This window comes from Macaca nemestrina, chromosome 7, assembly GCF_043159975.1.
Source record: "Macaca nemestrina isolate mMacNem1 chromosome 7, mMacNem.hap1, whole genome shotgun sequence".
Classification (NCBI taxonomy): domain Eukaryota; kingdom Metazoa; phylum Chordata; class Mammalia; order Primates; family Cercopithecidae; genus Macaca; species Macaca nemestrina.
In genome coordinates, this window is record NC_092131.1 from 131,023,693 (window position 1) to 131,036,313 (window position 12,621).

The 12,621-nt window shown below is 45.4% G+C and overlaps 2 pseudogenes; one reads left to right on the forward strand and one right to left on the reverse strand.

The window, feature by feature from the left end:
• Positions 1 to 389: 389 nt before the first annotated feature.
• LOC105487659 (large ribosomal subunit protein eL29-like) lies at positions 390 to 918 on the forward strand (annotated as a pseudogene).
• A 5,644-nt stretch (positions 919 to 6,562) lies between these two features.
• On the reverse strand, positions 6,563 to 7,031 carry LOC105487667 (large ribosomal subunit protein eL29-like; annotated as a pseudogene).
• Between the last annotated feature and the right edge of the window lie 5,590 nt (positions 7,032 to 12,621).

Genomic DNA, 12,621 nt, shown 5'->3' on the forward strand with positions numbered 1-12,621 from the left:
TTGAGGCTCCAGAAGATGGATAACTCCCATAGATGGCTTTTAATGAAGAGCCCTTGCTTTTACAAGAAGTTATAATTGTGGCTTCCATTCTCATAGCTGGTATCTCCAATAGTCACATGAGGATGGAGAGTCTCTTCCTTGTACAGAGCAAACAGCACGGCCTCTGGAGCTCACTGGCATGGGTTGTCCAACTCTCCACTGAAGGCTGGGAACCTTTTAGTGTTCATTCAGTATTTTAGGCCAATATCTGGGTTTATTTTTCCCAACATACAAATATGAAGGAGCTTCAGCAATTTAACTTCTGGGAATTTATCCAATGAAGGGGTTAAGAATTTATGCAAGCTCTTCCGGTTCTAGGAGCTTTGGGAGCCATGGCTTACAGTGCAGACATGGCCAAGTCCAAGAACCACACCACACACGACCAGTTCCAAAAATGGCATAGAAATGCGGGTGGACTCCAAGTTCCTGAGGAACATGCCCTTTGCCAAGAAGCACAACAAGAAGGGCCTAAAGAAGATGCAGGCCAACAGGGCCAAGACCATGAGTGCACGTGCCAAGGCTATCAAGACCCTCATAAAGCCCAAAGAGATTAAGCCCAAGATCCCAAAGGGTGTCAGCCGCAAGCTCAATCGGCTTGCCTACATTGGCCACCCCAAGCTTGGGAAGCATGCTCGTGCCCGCATTGCCAAGGCGCTTAGGCTGTGCCAGCCAAAGGCCAAGGTCAAGGATCAAACCAAGGCTCAGGCTGCAGCTCCAGCTTCAGTTCCAGCTCAGGCTCCCAAAGGTGCCCAGGCCCCCTACAAAGGCTTCAGAGTAGAGATCTCTGTCCGCCAACATGAGGACAGAAGGACTGATGTGACCCCCCTGGGCTGCTGTCTGCAGGGGGCTGGTGTCCTCCTGTGCTATTTGTATAAATAAACCTGAGGCATGAAAAAAAAAAAAAAGAATTTATGCAAAGATTTAGCTGCATGGATGTTCATTACAACAATTATAATTGAGAAAAAGTTGCAACAACCTAAGCGTCCAACAACAGGGAACTGGCTAAATCAACTTTGTACTTCAGGTGGTAGGAAAATATGCAGCCATTAAATGATGCTGGCAAATGTATCTACAGCCACAGAAAATGTTAGGTAAAAGAGGAGAAATAAAGCACAAAGCCATACTACAGGATGGACCCGTTTTTGTTTGAAAAAAGTACATTAGTGTGTGTATCATATATGCTATATATACTCAAATATATTACATATATACATATATATATGTATTTACCTAGGAGGGTGTACTAATAATCTAAAGTGGCATTAATAGTGATGTTTAAGAGAGATTATGAGTACTTTAACATTTATTAGTATTTTCTGATTTTTCTGTAATGAGAAGTAATACTTTTTTTTTTTTTTTTTTTTGAAAGCAAGTCTTGCTTTGTAGCCCAGGCTGGAGTGCAGTGGTTCAATCTCAGCTCACTGCAACCTTCGCCTCCCAGGTTCAAGAGATTCTTTCCTCTTGAGTAGCTGGGATTACACGTGTGCACCACCACCCTTGGCTAATTTTTTGTTTTATTAATAGAGATGGGCTTTTACCACATTGGCCAGGCTGGTCTCGAATTCCTGACCTCAAGTGATCCACCTACCTCAACCTCCCAAAATGCTGGGATTACAGGCATGAGCCACCGTGCCTGTGGAGCGGTGGTACTTTTTAATAAGAAAAAGCAATAAAAGAAACTTTATCTTGAAAAAGACAGATCCTTGCCTATGATCATTGAAGTTCAATCAGGCTCAAGAATTCTATAAGGAAACAATAATCCCTATAGAACAGGGGTGGGTGGGAGGAGAGCAGGAGGCCACCTCCTGCTGAGAGACCTGGAGAAGGAATCATTTCCCTTCTACGTTGGCCCGTGTGCTCCACGTAAATATCCTCTCCACCCAGGTCTTGCTCTGTCCTGGACTTACTCATCACTAGCTTATTACTGGCCTTATTTTGACTCACTGTTCAAACATCACTGAAAAGGAATTTCTTTTTAACCACAGCATCCACATGAAGAATTCTGCTAAAACTCCATTTTAACTGAATTTCAGCACACAGATGACTTAAATTAGCTACACTGGCCTGGGAAGAAGCCCCCAAATCCCCAACATCCGGAGCAATTGCTGCTGGTAGGCTTGATCAGCTGGTGGATAAACCCCTTCTCCTGTCCCCACCCTCCCCCAGCCTCTCCACCCACAAAGCCTGGGCAGCAATTTGTGAGATGTTTTCCTCTCTTCTTGAATTTCCATCGTGAACTGGTTACTGTGGTTCACGCCTGACATGCCTCTGTCTCTGCTCAAGCGGTTAAAAGTAGAGAAACTTGTTGCTTCAGAGGCCACAGAGAGATTTAGGATGAGAGAGAGCTGTAGGTGAACTGTGAGATCTCATGTAACCGCCCACCCTGGGCGTTTGGGGATAGCCTCCATTCCCTCATCCTCTCCTCTGAATGCTGATTTTCCTGTTTATCCTTCTTCTCAGTCACCCTCGAGGGAAGCTTTCCCACCCCCTCTCAATTGTTAAAGAACTTCTGCGTGGGCTTCAACATTCTCTTGGTTGGCCCCTTGGGAGGGCCTTGATATGCTCTTATTTTTTCCTTGTATGTTTAAGGCCCCCTAGGGCCCTCTTGACCCTTGTGGGCTGGTTACATTTGGCTCAAGCCTGAACTCCATCGCCCGGGACCAGAGGCAGAGTAGGGGTGGTGGGAATGAGGTGGGGAGGGTTTTTCTACATTCTTAAAGATAATATAATAACATCGTGGCTAAGATGGAAATATGTTAGAGGAAGCCAGATTGTGAGAAAGATGGAAGAAAGCAGCTCCCACCACCCCACCAACCGATGGTGAGGACTCTGCTGCCCCAAACCCTGCCAAGACTGCGCCACGCCTAATTGTGGCCTAGATTGTGGCTGTGTGCCTACCCACCAAGAGGAAAGCCAGAACATGCCTGCATGGATAGAAGGGATTCCCTCTTAGTTGAGCGGTGAAGGGGTGTGGGAGAGCAGGGAACCATGACACACCATGTGTCTCTTCCCAAAGGGGAGAAGCCCCTGTGAACCTACCTCAGGGGTCTGCTTGATGAGGCCAACCCTATCCTACTCTTTGTCCTTCATTGGACAGCATTTGTCAAGCATCCACCATACGTCAGGTCCAAGGTTCCATGCTAACTGGGGAAAGTGAGGCGATCAAGCAGCTTATCTAAGGCTTATCCTCCAGCCTAGTTGGTAGAAGAGCTGGAAGACAATAGTGGCTCTCACTCCAGAGCCCTCACACTTCACCTCTATGCCAGAGGTTTGAATGAAGGGAAGATCTCCTATGTGTTTCCCAGGCTTTGTCCAGGCTGCCTGCAACGTCTGCCTGTGGGATCTGACTTCCCAGCAGCTGGGATCAGCCAGCCTACAGAGCAAGCAGAGCACCCTGAGAGTCTCCAGTGGGGTTGCCCGCCTGGTTGGCTCCTGGTCTCAGCAGACTCCTGCTGGTGGTGCGCAGGCTGGGTATTTGTGTGGACAAGTGAATGTTCACCTCCAGTTCTCAGGACAAACAGTGCTGCACCAGCTGGCTGGGATGTTCGGAACTGGTGTTTCTACTCAACAGCACAACCCAGATTTAGGTTCCCAAAACTTTCTAAGCAGCCGCCCCCTTGGATCTTTAATCCTTCCTCCTATGTCCTTCCTGCCACCTGTAGTCTAAATTTAGTGACAAGCACAGCAGAGTACCTTCCGCCTGGGCCACTTTGGCAGGTCATGGAGCCACTAATAAGTGTGTACATGTTCCATCTCTTCAGGGCCACCCATGCAGGTGAAGAGCTTCTGGGGAGCCCCACGATTATCTTCCTGGTAGGGTCTCCTGCCCTGTGAGTTTGCTTTTTTCTTTTCTTTCTTTCTTTTCTTTTCTTTTTTTTTTTTTTGAGGTGGAGTCTCGCTCTGTTGCCCAGGCTGGAATGCAGTGGCAAGATCTCGGCTCACTGCAACTTCTGCCTCATGGGTTCAAGGGATTCTCCTGTCTCAGACTCCCAAGTAGCCGGGATTACAGGCGTGTACCACCACACCCGCCTAATTTTTGCATTTTTAGTGGAGACAGGGTTTTGCCATGTTAGCCAAGCTGTTCTCAAGCTCCTGAGCTCGGGTGATCCGCCCGCCTCGGCCTCCAAAAGTGCTGGGATTACAGGCAGGAGCCACTGCACCTGACCAGTATTTTTGTTTTGATAACAATAAAAGTTTGTTAATAAAAATATTAGATGAATATAAGCAAGAGAGAATCCCAGCATCCGGAAATACCACTGTTAACATTTTGGTCTATTTCTTTTTTCTATCCATTTTGTTTGTTTATGGAATTGAAATCGCAAGATACAATCAATTTTGTTTGCTTGCTTGTTTGTTTTTTTGAGAAGGAGTCTTGCTTTTGTCACCCAGGCTGGAGCACAATGGTGCAATCTCAGCTCACTGCAACCTTCGCCTCCCAGGTTCAAGCGATTCTCCTGCCTCAGCCTCCTGAGTAGCTGGGATTACAGGCATGCGCCACAATGCCCAGCTAATTTTGTATTTTTAGTAGAGATGGGGTTTCACCATGTTGGCCAGGCTGGTCTTGAACTCTTGACCTCAGGTGATCTGCCGGCCTCGGCCTCCCAAATTACAGGTGTGAGCCACTGCGCCCAGCCTAATTTTGTATCTCATATTCTTGACTTATCATTTTTCGAAATAAGCGGTCTTCAAGTCTCTGTTTCAAACTGTTGAACACCATTTGTTAACACAATATTTCATCATTTCAACATGCCATGGCTTCTTCACCATTCCTCTGTTCTGCAAGTGTAGGTTGCTTCCAGTTTTGCAGTTACACAACTCAGTGATGAGCATCCTCATGCCTAAATCTGTAATGACATTTAGAATTACTTTCTTAAGATTGATTTCTGGAAGTAAGATTATCAGATAAAAAGCTACGAACATTTTTAAGCATTGTGATCTTTCATGCCAAAATATTTTTCGAAAGAGGAATCATCTTAGATGATTTCCTCCCAGCAGTGCAGGGAGTGAATAGGCAACATTTCTTATGTGAGTGAAATCAGGTTCAAAAAGAAAAAGAAGGAAAGAAGGAAGGAAGGAAGGAGAGAAATAAAGAATGAATGAATGAATGAACAAAAGAAAGAAAGAAAGAGAAAGAGAGAGAAAGAAAGAAAGACAGAAAGAAAGAAAAAAAGAAAGAAAGAAAAAAAGAAAGAAAGAAAGAAAGAAAGAAAGAAAGAAAGAAAGAAAGAAAGAAAGAAAGAAAGAAAGAAAGAAAGAGAAAGAAAGAAAGGAAGGAAGGAAGGAAGGAAGGAAGGAAGGAAGGAAGGAAGGAAGGAAGGAAGGAAGGAAGGAAGGAAGATCGATCAGGTTCACTGGCAAATTTTAGCCTAAAGGGACAGGTCAAAAAGGGAGAAAGTGAAGCTTCATTTATTGCAGAGAAACAACTTTTATGAAAGGGTTATGGAAATGACAGCCTATTGAGACTTATTCCAAATCAAATAAGGAAGCCATCTCTTCCTCTGCTCACCTGCCTAGGCAAATCCTCTATCCACTTCTAGAACACAGGGCTAGAGCAGTGGCACCAGCCAGCTCCTTGGGAACATATGACTCTGTTCATCATAGTCATCATCCAAAAGGTAGAAACATACTAGTAGGAAGAGACCTTAAAGATTCTTTGGTCCAATCCCTCCCTTTATCAAATCAAAGTCTAGAAGAATGAGGTGACTTATTCAAGAAGTGATTCACTGCTGGGTTTTGGCATTCCATATCTCCATTCACATTTGATGACAAATAAAAACAGTTGAGTTGATTTGAAGGCACAATCCTTTTATGCATGATTCCTTGTACACATGTGTTCTTGTATTCATGCTTCCCTTAAGATTTGAGGGTGTGGCTGATGTCACACAGGTGTCTACAGTGCTTAGAAGATTAAAAATCTGATTTAATAGGTTTCAGAGTGTCCTGGCTGATTGGTATGCATTACTAGGGTGAATCGTTTCTCATGTCTTTGCTAATTTTCTGGATGCTCTCAAAGGAAGTTAATTAACCTGAGGCCTCCATCCAGCTGTGCTCCAATTCAGCTGATCTTGAGGTATCATGACCTGTCAGGGAGAGAATTATAACATGTAGGTATGAAGCCTTCTCCTTTCATATACACTGGGACACCTGAAATAGGTTGAATCTCAGACATATCCTTGCTGTTAAAAACTTAATCATTATTCAAAGCTGAGTTCAAATCCCATCCTTTGCAGGGAAAAAAAAAAATCTATTGAGCCACCTAGGCTAAAGTGTTCACTTTGCTTTCTAAATTCTAGCTGTCTATGCCAGTGGTTTGAACAAACTCTATGAGCATGATGGTTTTTAACTTCAAAAAAATGTTCACAGAACCTGTATAATAATTGTTCTTTTAGCATCTATGTATGTATGTATTTTTCCTGCCTCACATTTATTCATGCAAATAGCACAGGAGGGCACCAGCCCCAAGCAGACAGCAGCCCAGAGGTCACACCGGTCCTTCTGTCCTCATTCTGGCAGACACAGGCCTCTACTCGGGAGCCTTCGTGGGTGCCTGAGCCCCTTTGGGAGCCTGAGCTGGAGCCAGAACTGAGGCTGGAGCTGAAGCCATGGTCTGAGCCTTGTTTTGAGCCTTGGCCTTTGGTCAGCAGAGCCTGAGACTCCTGGCAATGTGGGCATGAGCACGCTTTCCAAGCTTGGGGTGGGCACTGCAGGCAAGTTGATGGGACTTGCAGATGACACCCTTTGCGATCTCGGGCTTAACCTCCTTGGGTTTTACGAGGGCCTCAATAGCCTTGGCTCTCGCACGCGTGGCCTTGGCATTGCTGGCCTGCCTCTTCTTCAGGCCCTTCTTGTTGTGCTTCAAAGCGCATGTTCCTCAGGAACTTGAGGTCCACCCCCTTAAGAGATTCATATGTTTGTGATCAGGGTTTCTTGATGCCACTTTTTTGCCATTTGGGGGACTGGTTGCGTGTGGTATGGTTCGTGGAATTGGCCATGTTGGCATTATAACTCACAGCTTTAAAGCTCCTGGGATGGGAAGAGTAGTATCTGTCTTAAAAGTTCATGATGAACAAAGGATAGCATGAAATTCTAGGCTTTTATAAGGCTATACATTTTGCCAATCACAACATATATTTGAAAAATAAGTACAATAGTCCCCTCATTATCTGTGGCAGACACACTCCAGGACCCTTCATGGATGCCTGAAACCTTGGATAAACCTAATTGCCATCAGTTGAAACATGTTCTGTACATATCTTCCACCCACAAAAATTAATGCCTTTTCCATCTTAACTAGACACTTACCACACACTGTGGCAGTAACTTTTGCAGTTTGAGGTGTGACAGCAAAACTAGTACAAACTCCTTACCATAGCTTTTTTCTTTTTTTTTCTTTCTTTCTTTCTTTTTTTTTTAGACAGAGTCTTGATCTGTCACCCAGGCTGGGGTAAGAGGCGCAATCTGGGCTCACTACAACCTCTGCTTCTTAGGTTCAAGCGATTCTCCTGCCTCTGCCTCCTGAGCAGCTGGGATTACAGGTATGCACCACCACACCCGGCTAAATTTGTTTGTATTTTTAGTAGAGATAGGGTTTTGCCATGTTGGCCAGGCTAGTCTCGAACTCCTGGCCTCAAGTGATCCACCTGCTTTGGCCTCCCAAAGTGCTGGGATTACAGATGTGTGCCACCATTCCTGGCCTTTATCATAGATTTAAACAACCTCATCATGCAATATCTTTTCTTTGCTTATTAAGTGGAGAACTTTTATCTTTTCGCTCAAAGGAACACTTGATGGCTTCTCTTTGGCATACCCAAATTGCCAGCACCACTACTCTTTATGCTTTGGGGCCATTAAGTGCAGTAAGGCCTCACTTAACATCATCAGTAGGTTCTCCAAAACTAGGACTTTAGGCCGGGTGCCATGGCTTATGCCTGTAATCTCAGCACTTCGGGAGGACGAGACGGGTGGATCACCTGAGGTCAGGAGTTCAAGACCAGCCTGGCCAACATGGAGAAACCCCTTCTCTACTAAAAATACAAAATTACAGGCATGGTGGCACATGCCTGTAATCCCAGCTACTCGGGGGGCTGAGGCAGGAGAATCGCTTGAACCCGGGAGGCGGAGGTTGTGGTGAGCTGAGATTGTGTCACTGCACTCCAGGCTGGGCAACAAGAACAAAACTCCATCTCAAAAAAAAAGAAAGAAAGAAACTGGGACTTTAAGTGAAACAACATATGAAGAAATCAATTTTACCATAGGTTAATGATACAAACAATAGTTCAGTTCCCTCAGCATATTTCTGGTGACAAAACTATCACTAAACTTCTAACTATAAGCCAAACTACTCATATTAAACCTTACAATAAATGTGAGCTATGCATGTATTTAAGAAAGATTATTAAAAGCAAGTAAGATAATTATTTACCTTTTTATTGCAGTTCAGAGTCATGGGTAGCTGGAGCCTGTACCAGCAGCTCAGGGTGCAAGGTGGGAACCTACCCGGGAGAGGGTGCCATTATCTCACAGGGTGCACCCACACCCACACTCACACCCACACTCACTCATCCTGAGATGAGGTAGATATGCAAATTCACCTCATGTGCATATCTTTGGGATGTGGGAGGAAACCCACGCAGACATGAGGAGAACAAGCAAACTCCACACAGATGTCGGCCTCAGCCAGGAATAGATTTTTTTTTCTTATCAACATTGTAACAGGCTGGGCGCAGTGGCTCATGCCTGTAATCCCAGCACTTTGAGAGGCTGAGGCAGGCAGAGCACTTGAGGTCAGGAGTTTGAGACAGGGGTCTCTACTAAAAATACAAAAATTAGCCGGGTGTGGTGGTACGTGCCTGTAATTCCAACTGCTCCAGGGGCTGAGGTAGGAGAATTGCTGGAACCCGGGAGGCGGAGGTTGAAGTGAGCCAAGATCAAGCCACTGAACTCCAGAACTCCAGCCTGGGCGACAGAGCGAGACTCCAACTAAAAAAAAAAAAAAAAAAAGAACAACGTTATTCAAGGACTTGTTATCCTGTAAAATAAGAGTCACTTGAACACAAGCACCATGACACCGTGACAGTCGTCTTATAACAGAGATGGCTACCTAGTGACTAATGAGCAGGTAGCGTCTGCAGTGTGGATCCACTGAACACAGGGAGGGTCCACATCCCAGGCTGGATAAAGTGGGACAGTTCACATTTTAAAACTCATCAAAAGGTTATTTCTGGAATTTCCCATTTCATATTTTTGAACCTTGGCTGACTACGGGTAACAAATGTCAGAAAGCCAAACCATAGGTAAGGGGGGAGGGGACTACCATCTGAGACATGTCTGAGTCATCTTACAGATAGAAGGATTTGTGATGCTTAGCATAACCCGTAGTTTACAAGAGGTCCAGGGTCCAAAGGTTGGGAACCACTGACCTATTGCATTTATTGACAATGAATCACAGGCCTGGCAATGTTGCTTGCAACTGTCACCTAACTCTTCAGGTCGCACTGTCTCCCTTAATTACACTGAATCTTTCCTGAGGACAGGATCGTCCACTTACATGCCTTTGTACACCCACAATGCTAATGGACCCACCCGTTAAGGACCATTAATTGAGGACTACCCATGAGGAGGACACCGACTTAGATCCTGTGGGAGGTAGAAAGTGCAGGGTCCAGTTTCCGCCCTTCAGATCTCACATCTGATTAGAGATATGGCAAATGACTTTGAGAAATGAGGTAACAATTTAATGGCTAAACTCTAGACTGAAAGAGAGATTATGGGATAGATTAGGAAATGAGTTGAACAGATGCTGACTGCTGTGAGTACAGAAAAGGAGGAGTTAGAGTATGCCGCTGAGCCGGAAAAATATGTAGAGGAGGGGTTTGAGTGTGTGAGCCTGAAAAAAGATTAGTTCTCAGGCACTTCTTTCAAGCCCTGGAGGGGCTCAGAGAATAACTGAACGAATACATGCATAAGAGAAACACTTTCGGTCATTTGCTCTGAGATAGGCACAAAGTGAAACCCTTACTTTTTTTTTTTTTTTTTTTTTTGAGACGGAGTCTTGCTCTTGTCGCCCAGGCTGGAGTGCAGTGGAGTGATCTCAGCTCACTGCAACCTCTGCCTCCTGGGTTCAAGTGATTCTCCTGCCTCAGCCTCTCGAGTAGCTGGGATTACAGGCACCCGCCACCAGGCCCGGCTAATTTTTGTATTTTTAGTAGAGACAAGGTTTTGCCATGTTGGCCAGCTGGTCTTAAACCCCTGACCTCAGGTGATCCACCCCCTCAGCCTCCCAAAGTGCTGGGATTACAGGTGTGAGGCAATGCACCTGGCTGCGAAACCCTTACTCTTAAAGAATAGCATTTACTCTGAAACATACAGAAGTCAATTTTTTGAAGGTGGCAGTGGATGAAGAGGAGATGTGCCCTGAATCCCATAATCTCTTAAGATGTTGCTGGGGTCCAGAAATTGTTTAGGTGAAACTTTCACAGAAGAGAGCACTGATGCTCCAATAGTGAAGTGAGTTGGCCAGGATCATACAATCAGTCAGTAGCAGAGCTGGACTTGACCTCTGAGAGCTGGACTTCAGGGCTAGTGTTCTTTCCACTTGATCTTGTTACTCCTAGAATCCCCTCCTTTTTCTTGAACTTGTCAAAACAATTTATCTAAAAGGAGTTTGCCCAAGCCGAATCCATCACATCACCCTGTTCTAATTAAAATGCTAGACTGGTCTTTCTTCTCTTACTATCTGAACATGCCTTAATCAGAAATTAGGAGCAACTCCTGGGTCCTGGCCAATGCTTCAGAGAATCTGTATTGGCACCCGCCATGCTAAAACCATCGTTGTTAAAGACAAACTGCTAATTACAAAATCCAAACCACTGCTTTGTGGGTTGTGGGGATCTCAAGAGAGTGGGTCGGAGATGGGGTCAATTCTGGAGAGGCCTCCTTTATTGCCATTGATTTTTTATTTTTGGCCACAACAGAGAACTGCCTCCTCTTTTTTTTTTGAGACAGAGTTTCGCTCTTGTTGCCCAGGCTGGAGTGCAGTGGCACGAACTCAGCTCACCGCAACCCCCGCCTTCTGGGCTCAAGCGATTTTCCTGCCTCAGCCTCCCAAGTAGCTGGGATTACAGGTGCCCGCCACCATGCCCAGCTAATTTTTTGTAGTTTTAGTGGAGATGGGGTTTCACCATGTTGGCCACGCCAGGCCGAGCTGCCTCCTCTTGGATGCCACAAACCAATTAGGTTGGGGACCCTTCCAGGGAAGCCGCCTCCATCTGGTAAATATTTGGGCAGCCTGGGTGATCTGAAAAGTCACTGGGGGGATTGCACAGTGGCTCATGCCTGTAATCCCAGCACTTTGGGAGGCCAAGGTGGATGGATTACCTGAGGTCAGGAGATCGAGACCATCCTGGCTAACACAGTGAAACCCCGTCTCTACTAAAATTACAAAAAATTAGCCGGGTGTGGTGTCAGGCACCTGTAATCTCAGCTACTTAGGAGGCTGAGACAGGAGAATCTCTTGAACCCGGGAGGCAGAGGTTGCAGTGAGCCGAGATCGTGCCATTGCACTCCAGCTTGGGCAACAAGAGCAAAACTCTGTCTCAGAAAAAAGAGAAAAAAAAAAATCAACCCCAAATCACCAGATCATCTATAGGCTGAAGTCAAGCTGCTGGGTTAGTCTGTTCCATTAAGAAGTAACTGGCAAATTATCTGCCAAGGGATCTTGGTCTCTCCTGCATAGTTTTCTTAACTCACTGATAACTTACTTTATCATTATGAAAGAGTCTACACCTTTATACTTCCTCTTCCCTGAACTTCCCCAACCAAGCCTTGCCCTCAGAGCCATAATTCATTAATTCACTCACTCAACACATTTCTATGCAACCCTTCTTATATTCCAGTCATTGAGCTGGGTGAGTACAGTGTAGTCACTACTGATATTGTCTACTAGGTGATATGGCTTCCACCTCTAATTTTACCTCTCACTGTGTGAAAGGCAAGACATTTGCTTTTCCGGTCCCTCTCCCTGTCCCTCTGGTTCAATCTCCTCACCTGTAAAGTGATGGAATTGTAGAAAATGGTTCCTTTTGATTCTCTCTGTATCCTTCAGGGTCCGGTTAGGAGAAAGAAATCACACAGTATTTGGAACAAAAGTTTAACACAAAAAATTATTAACTAGGGCCCGGCGTGGTGGCTTATGCCTGTTATCCCAGCACTTTGGGAGGTTGAGGTGGGTGGATCACGAGGTCAGGAATTCAAGACCAGCCTGACCAACATGGTGAAACCCCGTCTCTACTAAAAATACAAAAATTGGCTGGGCATGGTGGTGCACGCCTGTAATCCCAGCTACTCAGAGGCTGAGGCAAGAGAATGGCTTGAAACCTGGAGGCGGAGGTTGCAGTGAGCCGAGATCGCGCCATTGCACTCCAGCCTGGGCGATGGAGCGAGACTCCATCTCAAAAAAAAAAAAAAGAAAAAAAAAAGAAAAAAAATATTAACTAATAGCAGGGAGTCAGCTGTTAAAGTGTAAAGTGAACTCTGAAGAATACAGGAATACAGATAGAGGGAGCAGCTTAGGGTCCCCCCTAG